We start from the raw sequence: 15,361 nt of genomic DNA on the forward strand, positions 1-15,361 counted from the left end.
GGGGTGGGATCAATATTTAATAAAATGGGAATTTTTCTGGACAAGGTTTTCAACCCCATTGTGAAACAAGGAAAATCTTATATAAAAGATACTACTGATTTCCTTAAGAAATTGGAAGAAATACAACTGAGTGAAGAGGTGATAATGGCGTCATTTGACGTAGTCTCTCTTTACACTTCCATTGATCATGGGAGAGGCATGAATGCAATAAAAAAGAAATTAGAACTTGCTGGATATACGGAGGAGGGGAGGTTGTTCTTGTTGAGGTTATTGGAAATAATTTTAACAAGAAACTATTTTCTTTTTGGGGATAGTTTCTATACTCAAAAACGAGGTACAGCTATGGGGGGCCAATATGGCCCCCTCATATGCAAATTTGACCATGGAGGTCATGGAGGAGGACCTCGTCTATGTGTCCCACCACTTCCAATATGTAAAAGTGTGGTGGAGATACATAGACGACGTCTTCCTCCTATGGACTGGTACCATAAATATGTTGAATGATTTTCACCAATACATCAACACTATAGATGAAACTATAAAATTTACATTGACATCTTCAACCGAAGAAATACAATTCCTTGATGTATTGGTTCTACAAAAGAACAAGGAGTTAATTACAAAGCTCTATGTTAAAAATACAGATAGGAACAACCTATTGATATGATAGTCAGCATCCATGTAAAATGGTTGAGTCAATACCGTTGAGTCAGTTGCTAAGGATACGTCGAATTGTTAAAAGGGAGGAGGATGTTGACGAAGCAATGGAGTTGTTGGTGAAAAAAGAGAGGGGATACCCTAAAAAAATGCTGAGGTTGGCAAAAGACAAAGTAAAGAAGAGAGATAGGAGGGCACTAATTATGAAAGATATGAGTGACAAAAAATGCATTAATCGGGTCCCCTTTGTTAGCACATATGTGGAGGAAAGTAGGGAGGTGACTAACATTATTTCTAAACATTGGGGTATGTTGGGTAGGTGTCACCCAGAAATTAGTGAATTTGCAAGGCCACCACTATATTCCTATAAAAGAAGTAAAAACATAGGGGATTATTTAGTTAAGTCCGATATTGGGTCATTGGTAGGCAATCAACAATCGACATTAACAGGCAAAAAGAGGAGGGGATGTTTTCCCTGTTTATCATGTGTGAAGTGTTCACACATGATAAAAGGCTCTACATTTGAACACCCAGAAACAGGTAAAGTTTACCAAATAAAAGAGTTCTTGACATGTGATACAGATCATGTAATATACTTACTATCTTGTCCCTGTAATCTTTGGTACGTAGGGGAGACAATATGCTCATTTAAAGTTCGGATGAACCAACATAGGTATACGATAAGGAAGAAAAGATCTCCCGGTACCTAAACACTTTTTGGATTGCAATCATCAGGAGAAAGATTTGAAATGTAGAATAATAGACGTAGTCCCAGCTCAGAGAAAGGGAGATAATAGGGAACAAATTTTGAAAAAGAAAGAGCTTAAATGGATCTATGAGCTCAAAACGCTAAAACCTAAAGGCCTAAATGCAGATTTTAATGTACAGACGGTGTTATAGGGGGGTATGTTGGAACTATTCTCTGTACTGTGTAGTTGATACCCGGTTGTTTTTAAATCTCTGTTGTAATTAGTATATTTGAAATTTAATTCCACTCTCTTTTACTTTCAGAATGCAATCCAAAATCTCACCTGCAAGACAGGAGGCACATGGAGGACGAAAATTACTTACCTTCTTGTATTTTTTCCTTTGCACTTTGCTGTTGGGTTACTAATTTTGCAATTTTTGTATTGTTGGTGGATCTGTCGCTCAATCATAATAAAGAACATTAAATATATAAGGCAATGTCTTTTTTTGATTATGAGACCAAATGATTGGGATAATGCCATAGGAACCATACAATAGTCATGGCTATAGCCCATTGGTCCGGAGGTACAACTGATGGACAATATGACACTCTGTTAGCTACATTTAAGTGGAGTGTAATTTTTTACTTAAATTTTTTACTTAAATTTTATTCATAAAAAACATTATGCTGGTATCTTATAGAAGCCATGTCTGTAACTCTTTGGTCCGGAGGGACAATGGAGGGACAGAATGGCTCTATTGACTCACGGGGGCTGTATGAGAGATGTGGTCATCCGTAGGGTCTGGATACATTTGAGCATTATAAATTAACATGGATTCATAGGTATCACATAGATGTCATAGCTGCAACACTTTGGTCCGGAGGGACAACTGAGGGGCAGAATGACTCTATTGGCTCACGGGGGCTGTATTGTAGATATGGCCGTCCGTGGGGTCAAGATATATATTTACTTATAATAGAGAGAGAGATAACAATAATATAAAAACCTATTTTACTTTTGTTGTGGTTTCGTGACGGATCCGATGTGTACATTGATACAATGAACAGATATAGTAATACTTTGAGGCCTGACAACATAGTGTAATAGGATTAGAAGTGCAAATTCTTCTTTTTCTTAAATAATCCTATATGGATACTGAATGTCCTATGACACTTGCGCAGCTAATTATAACATATAATTTGGCTCTGTATTATTGCGCAGGAGACGTATAAGAATTTGGAGAGGTCCTATCAAAATGGCGATATTTAGCGCTACTGCGCATGCGCCGGGAAGAAATTGCCACACAGAGTGCCTCTACCAATATGGCGATATTTTGCGCTATTGCGCATGCGCTGTGAAGAAATTGCCACACAGAGTGCTCCATTGGTTTGTATGACGTTTCAGTATAGTGATGCGCTCTGGGCATGCGCATTAAGCAACATAGAACGCCGACTTTTGTATACAACGTCCTCCATGAGCCTGCAATGAGTTGCAGGTGAGCAGATATTATTAATAACAATATGTATGTGCAATGGTCATCAATAAGAGATTAATTATTTGTAAAGTTACAAGCAAGTAAGCAAAGCTTTTTGAGAGATAAATGGAAAGTGGAATTTGGATTTTTTATTGCACAAGGCACGTAGCACTTTATGCACAAGCACTGTATATGAGTATATAATGATTAATGTAAATGTTTTAATGGATAATGAGTGGGTGTAAAATATGATTGTAACCAATATAACACTTGTTGAAACACATATAAATAAGTAACAGGTATGGTTACTCACTGCTTGATAAAGGCTCAGATTGAGCTGAAACGTCGCCCGGCTATGTGGGTCGATTAAACCTACCACATTTTTTCACTTTTACAATGGAGTGCTGCCTCTTTTTTGAATCTCTCTCTCTCTCTCTCTCTCTCTCTCTCTCTCTCTATATATATATATTTTTTTTTTTTTTTAAATTATGGCCATATGCAGCAAAATTACCCAAAATGTCATCATCTCTGCCGCATTTACGGGGGTCCATCTGGAGTATGATGACGTGGGATTTTGGGTGAAAAATTGCTGGGCATATGCAGCGCCCCAGAGTCCTGGTCGTTGCAGTAATGTCGCTCTGCAACTAAGGGGAGTGATGTTACGTCTGACTACACTAAAGGAGTTCACCTGACCAGGTATCAGACACACACTACACTCCACACTCCAGCCACCAGAGGTGGTGGTTCTATCTATTAGGCCACTCCTCACACTCTGGTAAAACTGGGGGTTGGACAGGAAGTTAGGAAGAAAGCAGCCTGAGAGAGTTCGGGAGAGGACCTTCCAGGGGTGGGATCCTGACAGTGGCCTAGCGAAAAGGACAGATCGTTACGGAGCTGTGCCTGTGAGGTATAGCGGCAGGCTCCTTAGAAAGAATACGAAGCGGAGTATATTGCGGAGAAGTGAGAAGCGAGATCTTAGCACAGAGGCGAGAAAACCAGAAGGAGTCGTGCCCTTAAGACCGTGGCAACATCCTTCTGAGGCGTGTAGCCAGAGCACCGAGGAAGTAAGAGACTCTACGTATTACTTTAAACAGCGGCAGGACAGTTAATTATAGGTTGGCTGTCTCACCTAAATCACCTAACGAAGATAAAGGAGGCAATTGTGGGAGAGGGGCATCTCTAGGGTCCCAGAATAACTCCAGGCCTACCCCGTCATACGGGTGCGTCCTAGCCATATCATCTGGGGGACAGAGAGAGAAAGAACATCAGAAACAGACACAACAGTTGTGAGGACTATCCCGTGGTGCTCAGCAGGGAGGTACTACAACACACAGGCGCTAGAAGGTAGGCACTGATTTCCACCTGCAAAGGGAACTCTGGATGTGCCTTCGGACCGGCCGGTCTCAGCCAGCCCTGTTAGCAGTGCTCTGGATTGCGGATTCCGAAGCCTTCAGCAAAGAGACTGCAACCCTGTGTCCCCGTTATTCATCGCGCCTTGCACCACGCACCATCATCACACCTTTCATTGGACGCCCCTTAGCAGGGTCACGGACCGGGTCTAGCCACCGTGTTCACCCCAGGACCGAGACAGAGAGGCCTGGTACCGAGTACCCCGCGGCCCTGCGTCTGGGGGCGCTCCAACTTGGCATCACGAACAGGATCTACTTAAGCCTGAAGAATCAGGTCATGTGTGCCTTGGAACTGTGTCTGAATTGTGCTTGAACTGTGACTTATTGCAAAGACTGTGTATTGCCACTTGCCGCCAAAAGTGCCCGCCAAAATCCGCCATCGCCGTGTCGTGTGGAGCTAGAGGGGAGGAGCCAGAGCTTTGTGGGACGAGCCGGCCACAAAGAGCGAGGAGCGAGAAGACGCGGTGAGGTGCCGATCCCGGAAGAGGAACGGCCATGTCGGACACCGGAGGAGCGGAGGTGGCAGTCGCAGCCGCAGACGCGGGGGGCACTTCCAGACCCCGCAGTCGACGCAGCCGCGGGCCCTGTATTACCGCCGGATGCCGCAGGGCTTGCCGCTCCCATTAGCCAGCTGGACACTGCCGCAGCAACGACAGCCATAATGTCCTTCTCCATGCCATATCTACCCGGAGCCGCCTGGCTCCAGTGATACTCTGGAGAATCCCATACGTTAACTGACTTTAAAGAGGGGATTTGTAGCCTGCTCGAGTTTTATCCCTTGACAGAGCCTCAGAAAGTTCATATGATAATAGGTCAACTCTTTGGAGCAGCTTTGAGAGAAGTGAAATCGTGGCCCGCCGCAGATAAGAAAACTGCACAACAGGTCTTTGCAAAGCTTAAAACCACCTTTGACACCCGCACCGCTACAGAAATTAAATTGACGTTCTATGGGTGCAAGCAGAGGCCGCAGAATAGCTTACGGGACTATGCCCTTAATCTTCAGGAGGCACTGCGGGCCATCAAGCAGAGTGACCCAAGCAGCATGCAAGATGAAGATAAACTTCTGAAAGAGCGGTTCATCGAGGGGCTCCTGTGCAGTAACCAAAGGGCCCAGCTACACTTCCTGGCCATGCAGAATCCAGACCTGACTTTTGCGCAATTCAAAGATAAATCCATCCAGGCGCTGCCAGAGCGACAGCCCAGCCGTGCCATACTTCCCAGGCGTCAAGCCCTCACATACCACCAGGAGGTGGCGCCGGAAGCAACCGTCTCCGCTGAGGCCGATGCCCAGATCCTGGAAGATGATTCCCCTGCAGGACTACGCCTCCAGATGCAGGAGCTGACCAAGAGCGTTGCCGCCCTAGCCCGGACCATCCAGTCCCTACAAGAGGCCCCCAAGGAGAAGATCCAGCTGGCTTCCAGACCGGAGGATGTCCCCTGGCAGCGACAGAGGAGGGTTCCATCGACCAGAGGCAGAGACGACGATCGCTTTCATCGGGATGGACGACCTATCTGCCGCCACTGCCACCAGGTGGGCCATCTTGCAAGGTACTGTCATTTAAACGAGCAACCCCTGGGGCAGAGGGCCAACCCCCAGGAGTAGGACGGTCAGGCCCGCAAAATTGGAGAGCCAAGTACATCGGAGGGCGACTGGTCCTCCCCATTGTGATCAACGGTATTCCCATCAACGCTCTGTTGGACACCGGTTCTCATGTGACGACTATGCCTTACATCCTTTATAAACGTTATTGGGAGGACACCGACATTACCTGTGGCCCCAATGATGATTTCACCATAATAGCTAGTAATGGTCAGCCATTGCGGCAAGTGGGGTATAAAGAGGTCACTATTAAGGTGGGGCGGGTAGAATTGGAGGCCCAGGGAATTGTCATTGTTGATATTGACTGACGTGAATGTAACCCCATGATGACCATCGGCACTAATGTCATAGAAAATTGTCTTGCAGAAGTTATTGTCTTGTTGCAGCAGGTAGCCGAAACAGCTGGTTACAGTGAACAACGTGCCTTGCAGAAAGAAATCAGAGCTCTGATGCAGAGACAGCAGGTGGAGTTGACTGGTGGTGAAATTGGCCGGGTCACAGTGAGTGATGCGAACCCCATTGCGATACCCCTCAGGAGTGAAATGTTAATATGGTGTCAGGCAGCCATAGGACTCAGGGGTAAAGACTATCAGGCCCTGGTAGAACCTGTGTACTCAGATAACAGGCCTACCCTCCTGACAGCCAGAGGGGTGGTCGACGTCCGCAATGGGAGGGTGCCAGTACGAGTTCTTAACTGTGGGGAAGAAGTCCACCTAACCAAATATGTCACACTTGCCAAGCTGTTTACTGTTAATAATAGTGTGATACAGGCACCCGGGCCCTTGGTCCCGTCCAATCCGGCGGGGAACAACGGCTCTGCAGGGCAATCGAAAGATTGGTGTCGGGAATTACATGTGGGCACTGATTCTACCCCATCTCACCAGGCACAAGGGGCCTACAGGGTGGTTCATGAGTATGAGCGGGTATTCAGTAAGCACCCCCTAGATTTTGGGCAGGTAAAAGGGATTCAGTATCATATCCCCACGGGAGATCACCCACCCATAAAAGAGAGATACCGTCCTGTACCCCCAGCTCATTATCCGTGTGCCAAGGACATGTTGCGAGAGATGAAGGAGGCTGGGGTAGTGAGAGACAGTTGTAGCCCCTGGGCAGCTCCATTGGTCTTCGTTAGGAAGAAAGATGGCACCATGAGGATGTGTGTGGATTACAGGCAACTAAACCGCATTACACATAAGGATGCATACCCCCTGCCCAGGATAGAAGAGTCCTTGGCTGCTTTAAAGTCTGCTAACTACTTCTCTACCTTGGATCTCACCAGTGGGTACTGGCAGGTTCCCGTGGCAGAGGCGGACAAGGAGAAGACGGCCTTTACGACACCAATGGGACTCTGCGAATTCAACTACATGCCCTCAGCAAAATTCACCGTCTTCACGGATAATAATCCACTAACGCACTTGGACACAGCAAAACTCGGCGCCTTGGAGCAGCGGTGGATGGCCCAGTTGTCCAATTACGACTTCACCATCAAGTACCGGGCAGGGCACAAGAATGCGAATGCCGATGCATTGTCCCGAATGCCTCATTTGCCCGAAACGGAGGAAGATCCAGAAGCATTTGAAGAGGTCGAGCTGCCCACTTTCCATCGCCCCAAAGCCACCCAGTGTTCCCATCAGGTGGATAACAGGCGCAAGAATAAACAGGGCACCCCGTTGAATCCCCTGCCCCATCACGGGTGGGCAGAGAACCAGGATGGTGACCCTGCGGTCCGTCGGGTGAAAGAGCTCCTGACGCAGGCAGGTTTGCATCCCGGCCCGGATGATCCACCAGAGACCCTACAATTGTGGAAGGAGAGGGGCAGACTGTTTATTCACGATGGTAAGCTGTGCCGGAGGAGCATTGACCCACGCACTCATGAATTGGTATGGCAGATCGTGGTCCCAAGACAAGAAGTGCCAATGGTCCTGGGAGCATACCACGATGGGGCAGGACACTTCGGATGGAGGAAGCTGGAGAGGCTGCTCCGAGGGAGGTTCTACTGGATTGGTATGAAGAAAGCCATCGACAAGTGGTGCCGAGAGTGTGGCCCATGTAGCCTACATCGGAAGGATCGTGACAGCCAGCGGGCTCCCTTGCAGCCCATCATCACCAAACGGCCGCTCGAGTTGGTCGCGCTGGATCATGTGAAGCTAACACCCAGCCGGTCGGGCTATATCTACGCTCTCACCATCGTGGACCACTACTCCAGATTCCTGGTAGTCGTGCCGGTCAAAGATCTAATGGCTAGAACGGCCGCCAAGACCTTCCAGCAGTACTTCTGTCGACCCCATGGGTACCCGGAGAAGGTACTGACCGATCAGGGGCCAGCATTTGAAGCAGAAGTGTTTCAGGAGTTCTGCAATCTGTATGGATGTAAGAAGATCAGAACCACACCATACCATCCGCAAACTAACGGAATGTGCAAGAAGATGAACCAGGAGGTGATTGACTTGCTGAAGACCTTACCTGTGGAGGAACGGAACTCGTGGCCCACAAAGTTACCAGACTTGGTGGATATGTACAACCACATCCCAGTAAACTCCACGAACTGCACTCCAGCGTACCTGATGCGAGGAAGGTCTAGCAAGTTACCTGTTGATCTGGACATGGGGGTCCTGACCCCCGAAGATATCTCGCCAGAAGCGGACTGGGATACAGAGAGGCAGCAAAGGTACCGCAAAGTACAAGAATGTGTGGAAAGAAGTCTCGCCCAAGTCCGACAAAAACAAGAAAGGGATTACAACCAGCATGCTCCTGCGACTCCCTTGTCACCCGGGGAGCAGGTACTTAAACGGAAGCGAAGACTACACAAGCTTGATGATCAATGGGAAGCGGAACCATATACCATCCTGCCATCTGATTTCGACAATACAAAGGTCTGCCTCATCAGTAAAGATGGAGGGGAAACCTCAACGGCAATATCCAGAGACCACCTTAAGATATGCCCTGACAAGCTGAGAGATGGGGAGACAGACCCCAGGACGTCCCCGCCCATGGAAGAGAAGATGATACACACTGTTCTTGGCGATTTTCCCCAGCCTTGGACTCAAATAAACCAGGCCATTGTGGTACCTGTCTGTTGTGAACTATATTTCTTGGCTCCCTCTTGTGGTCACTAGCGGTATTACACTTGGATCATCTTTCTCCAGGTTGGTACCCACCTGGTTCGTTAGGCCTTGGGTGTTCCTATTTAGACTTCCTGGAAACTCAGTCTAGTGCCTGGAATCGATGTAGTCAGTCTATGTCTGTTTGCTCCTGACTCCTTGTCTCCTGTGTTTTGCAAGATAATCTAAGTCTTGCTTTCTTATTTTTGTTTATTCCCAATGCTTCTATTTTGTTCCAGCTTGTTCATAATGTGATTCCTGAATTTTGCTTGAAGCTCTAGGGGGCTGATATTCTCCCCCCACACCGTTAGTCGGTGCGGGGGTTCTTGTATATTCAGCGTGGATATTTTTGTAGGGTTTTTGCTGACCGCATAAGTCCTCTTCCTATTTTCTGCTATTAATTAGTGGGCCTCTCTTTGCTAAATCTAGTTCATTCTTACGTTTGTCTTTTCTTCTTACCTCACCGTTATTATTTGTTGGGGGCTTGTATTATAACTTTGGGGTCCTTTCTCTTGAGGCAAGTGAGGTCTTATTTTCTCTGAAAGGGTTAGTTAGTTCTCCGGCTGGTGCGAGACGTCTAGAATCAACGTAGGTACGTTCCCCGGCTACTTCTAGTTGTTGTGCTAGGATCAGGTATACGGTCAGCCAAGTTACCACCTCTCTATGAGCTGGTTTTTGTGTTTGCGGACTTAGCTGAACTTCTGCGATCCTCTACCACTAGGATCATAACAGTATTCCAGGCCAAAAAGTGAATATTTAATGCATTGCCGAAGCGGGATTAAAAGAAAAGAAGTTCTGAGTTTTGTTTTTTTTTCTTCTTCCCCTTTTTTCCTCTGAGTGGCTTGAAGCTCTGCTGCAGACATGAATGTTCAGACTCTGATTACTAGTGTGGATCAGCTTGCTGCACGAGTGCAGGGCATTCAGGATTTTGTTACAAGTAGTCCTATGTCAGAGCCTTAAGATACCTATTCCTGAGCTGTTCTCTGGATATCGATTTAAATTTGGGAATTTTAGGAATAATTGTAAATTGTTTCTATCTTTGAGACCGCGTTCGTCTGGAGACTCAGCTCAACAATTTAAAATTGTTATCTCTTTCTTGCGTGGCGACCCTCAGGATTGGGCTTTTTCATTGGGGCCAGGGGGCATTGGCAAATATTGATGCGTTTTTTCTGGCGCTCGGATTGTTGTATGAGGAGCCCAATCTTGAAATTCAGGCAGAAAAAGCGTTGCTGGCTATCTCTCAGGGTCAGGATGAGGCTGAAGTGTATTGCCAAAAATTTCGGAAATGGTCCATGCTTACTCAATGGAATGAGTGTGCTCTGGCCGCAAATTTCAGAAATGGCCTTTCTGAAGCCATTAAGAATGTGATGGTGGGTTTTCCCATTCCTACAAGTCTGAGTGATTCTATGGCTCTGGCCATTCAGATAGGGGTCACCGAACCCTCACCAAGACCACCAGGGCGATCAGGATGAGCAGCGTGAAAGGCACGAACTAAATCGGCCGCATGCACATCAGAGGCAACCACCCAGGAATTATCCTCCTGACCATAGCCCTTCCACTTGACCAGATACTGAAGCCTCCGCCTGGAGAGACGAGAATCCAAGATCTTCTCCACCACGTACTCCAACTCGCCCTCAACCAACACTGGAGCAGGAGGCTCAACAGAAGGAAGCACAGGTACAACGTACCGCCGCAACAAAGACCTATGGAACACGTTGTGAATGGCAAACGACACCGGAAGATCCAAGCGAAAGGACACAGGATTAAGGATTTCCAATATCTTGTAAGGACCGATGAAGCAAGGCTTAAATTTAGGAGAGGAGACCTTCATAGGAACAAATCGAGAAGACAGCCATACCAAATCCCCAACACGAAGTCGGGGACCCACACCGCGGCGGCGGTTGGCAAAACGCTGAGCCTTCTCCTGTGACAACTTCAAGTTGTCCACCACATGATTCCAGATCCGCTGCAACTTATCCACCACGGAATCTACCCCAGGACAGTCAGAAGGCTCCACATGTCCCGAGGAAAAACGAGGATGGAAACCAGAGTTGCAAAAAAATGGCGAAACCAAAGTAGCGGAACTAGCCCGATTATTAAGGGCAAACTCAGCCAATGGCAAGAAGGTCACCCAATCATCCTGATCTGCAGAAACAAAACACCTCAAATAAGCCTCCAGAGTCTGATTAGTTCGCTCCGTTTGTCCATTAGTCTGAGGATGAAAGGCAGACGAAAACGACAAATCAATGCCCATCTTAGCACAAAAGGATCGCCAGAACCTGGAAACAAACTGGGATCCTCTGTCAGACACAATATTCTCAGGAATGCCGTGTAAACGAACCACATTCTGAAAGAACAAAGGAACCAGATCGGAAGAGGAAGGCAGCTTAGGCAAAGATACCAAATGGACTTTCTTGGAAAAGCAATCACATACCACCCAGATGACAGACATGCCCTGAGACACCGGAAGATCAGAAATGAAATCCATGGAAATGTGTGTCCAAGGCCTCTTCGGGACAGGCAAGGGCAAGAGCAACCCGCTGGCACGAGAACAGCACGGCTTAGCTCGAGCACAAGTCCCACAGGACTGCACAAATGACCGCACATCCCGTGACAAGGAAGGCCACCAAAAGGACCTAGCCACCAGATCTCTGGTGCCAAAAATTCCCGGATGCCCTGCCAACACCGAGGAATGAACCTCGGAAATGACTCTGCTGGTCCACTTATCAGGAACAAACAGTCTGTCAGGTGGACAAGAGTCAGGTCTACCAGCCTGAAATCTCTGCAACACACGTCGCAAATCCGGAGAAATGGCTGACAGGATAACTCCCTCTTTGAGAATACCAACTGGTTCTGCGACTCCAGGAGAGTAAGGCACAAAGCTCCTTGAAAGAGCATCAGCCTTCACATTCTTTGAACCTGGTAAATACAAGACCACAAAGTCAAAACGGGAGAAAAACAATGACCAGCGGGCCTGTCTAGGATTCAGGCGTTTAGCAGACTCGAGATACATCAGATTTTTGTGATCAGTCAAGACCACCACACGATGCCTAGCACCCTCGAGCCAATGACGCCACTCCTCAAATGCCCACTTCATGGCTAACAACTCCCGATTGCCAACATCATAATTCCGCTCAGCAGGCGAAAACTTCCTAGAGAAAAAAGCACATGGTCTCATTACAGAGCAACCAGGGCCTCTCTGCGACAAAACGGCCCCTGCCCCAATCTCAGAAGCATCCACTTCAACCTGAAAGGGAAGTGAGACATCAGGCTGGCACAAAACAGGCGCCGAAGTAAACCGGCGCTTCAACTCTTGAAAGGCTTCCACGGCTGCAGGAGCCCAGTTAGCAACATCAGAACCTTTCTTGGTCATATCCGTCAAAGGTTTAACAACGCTAGAAAAATTAGCGATAAAATGACGGTAGAAGTTAGCAAAACCCAAGAACTTCTGAAGACTCTTAACTGACGTGGGTTGAGTCCAATCATGAATAGCTCGGACCTTGACTGGGTCCATCTCCACCGCAGAAGGGGAAAAAATAAAACCCAAAAAGGAACCTTCTGTACTCCAAAGAGACACTTTGAGCCCTTAACAAACAAAGCATTCTCACGCAAAACCTGAAACACCATCCTGACCTGCTCTACATGCGAGTCCCAATCATCAGAAAAAAACAGAATATCATCCAGATAAACAATCATAAATTTATCCAGATACTTCCGGAAAATATCATGCATAAAGGACTGAAACACTGAAGGAGCATTAGAGAGCCCGAAAGGCATCACCAAGTAATCAAAATGACCTTCGGGCGTATTAAATGCAGTTTTCCATTCATCTCCTTGCTTAATGCGCACAAGGTTGTACGCACCACGAAGATCTATCTTGGTGAACCACTCGGCACCTTTAATCCGGGCAAACAAGTCCGACAACAAAGGCAAAGGATACTGAAATTTAACAGTGATTTTATTCAGAAGCCGATAGTCAATACAAGGTCTCAAAGATCCGTCCTTCTTGGCCACAAAAAAGAATCCCGCACCAAGAGGGGAAGAGGATGGACGGATATGCCCCTTCTCCAGAGATTCCTTGATATACGAACGCATTGCGGTATGCTCAGGTACAGACAGATTAAATAATCTTCCCTTAGGAAATTTACTACCTGGAATCAAATCTATAGCGCAGTCACAGTCCCTATGAGGAGGAAGAGCACTGGACCTGGACTCGCTGAATACATCCTGGTAATCAGACAAATACTCAGGAACTTCCGAAGGAGTAGAGGAAGCAATAGACACCGGCGGGGAATCACCATGAATTCCCTGACAGCCCCAACTTGACACAGACATTGCCTTCCAATCCAAGACTGGATTATGGGTCTGTAACCATGGCAGACCCAAAACGACCAAATCATGCATTTTATGCAGAACAAGAAAACGAATCACCTCCCGATGTTCAGGAGTCATGCACATGGTTACCTGTGTCCAAAACTGCGGTTTATTTTCCGCCAATGGCGTAGCATCAATACCTCTAAGAGGGATAGGATTTACCAATGGCTCAAGAACAAAACCACAGCGCTTGGCAAACGACAGATCCATAAGACTCAGGGCAGCACCTGAATCCACAAACGCCATAACAGGGTAGGAGGACAATGAGCAAATTAAAGTCACAGACAAAATAAATTTAGGTTGCAAATTACCAATGGCGACAGGACTAACAACCCTAGTTAGGCGTTTAGAGCATGCTGATATAACATGTGTAGAATCACCACAGTAAAAACACAACCCATTCTGACGTCTATGATTTTTCCGTTCATTTCTAGTCTGAATTCTACCACATTGCATTAAATCAGGTGTTTGTTCAGACAACACCACCAGAGGATTCGCGGCTTTGCGCTCCCGCAAACGCCGGTCAATTTGAATAGCCAGCGCCATGGAATCATTCAGACCTGTAGGAATGGAGAAACCCACCATCACATTCTTAATGGCTTCAGAAAGGCCATTTCTGAAATTTGCGGCCAGAGCACACTCATTCCACTGAGTAAGCACGGACCATTTCCGAAATTTTTGGCAATACACTTCAGCTTCATCCTGACCCTGAGAAATAGCCAGCAAGGCATTTTCTGCCTGAATTTCAAGATTGGGTTCCTCGTAAAGCAATCCGAGCGCCAGAAAAAACGCATCAATATTTGCCAATGCCGGATCTCCTGGCGCTAGCGAGAAGGCCCAATCCTGAGGGTCGCCCCGTAAGAAAGAGATAACAATTTTAACTTGCTGAGCTGAGTCTCCAGATGAACGGGGTCTCAGAGATAGAAACAATTTACAATTATTCCTGAAATTCCTAAACTTAAATCGGTCTCCAGAGAACAGTTCAGGAATAGGTATTTTAGGTTCAGACATTGGACTACTGGTAACAAAATCTTGTATGCCCTGCACACGAGCAGCAAGCTGATCCACACTTGTAATCAAATTCTGGACATTCATGTCTGCAGCAAGCACAAGCCACTCAGAGGTAAAGGGGAGGAAAAAAAGAGAGGAAAGAGAAAAAAAAAACAAAAAACAACTCAGACTTTCCTTTCTTGTAATCCCACTTCTGCAATGCATTAAACATTCAACCTTGGCCTGGCATACTGTTATGACCCCAATGGCAGAGGGTCTCAAAAGTACATACCAAGTCTGCAAACACAAAAAAACAGCTCATAGGGCAGTGGTAACTGGGCTGACCATATATCTAATCCTAGCACCACAAATAGCAGCAGCCGGGGAACGTGCCTATGTTGGTTCTAGACGTCTCGCGCCAGCCGGAGAACTAACTTACCCTAGAAGGGAAAAGATAGACCTTTCTTGCCTCCAGAAAAAAGACCCCAAAAGTTGGATACAAGCCCCCAACAAATAATAACGGTGAGGTAAGGAGAAAAGACAAACGTAAGAATGAACTAGATATTTAGCAAAGAGAGGCCCACTGACTAATAGCAGAATATAGTAAGATGACTTATATGGTCAGCAAAAACCCTATCAAAATTTCCACGCTGGATATTCAAGAACCCCCGAACCGTCTAACGGCCCGGGGGGAGAACACCAGCCCCCTAGAGCTTCCAGCAAAATCAGGAATCACATTTAGTACAAGCTGGACAAAAAATAAGAGCAAAGCAAATAACCAAAAAACAAGGAAGCAGGACTTAGCTTAATTTTGCAAGATCCAAGACCAGCAGACAGGAGCAAACAGAAAGGAACTGATTACAACGATGCCAGGCACTGGACTAAGAAACCAGGAAGTTTATATAGCAACACCCCTGGACTAACGACCCAGGTGGGTGCCAAACTGAGGAAAGACAATCCCAGAGTCATATCACTAGTGACCACAAGAGGGAGCCAAAAAAGTCTAATTCACAACAGCTGATATTCTCCCCCCACACCGTTAGTCGGTGCGGGGGTTCTTGGATATT

The sequence above is a fragment of the Ranitomeya variabilis genome, chromosome 7 (assembly GCF_051348905.1).
Source record: "Ranitomeya variabilis isolate aRanVar5 chromosome 7, aRanVar5.hap1, whole genome shotgun sequence".
Taxonomy (NCBI): Eukaryota; Metazoa; Chordata; class Amphibia; order Anura; family Dendrobatidae; genus Ranitomeya; species Ranitomeya variabilis.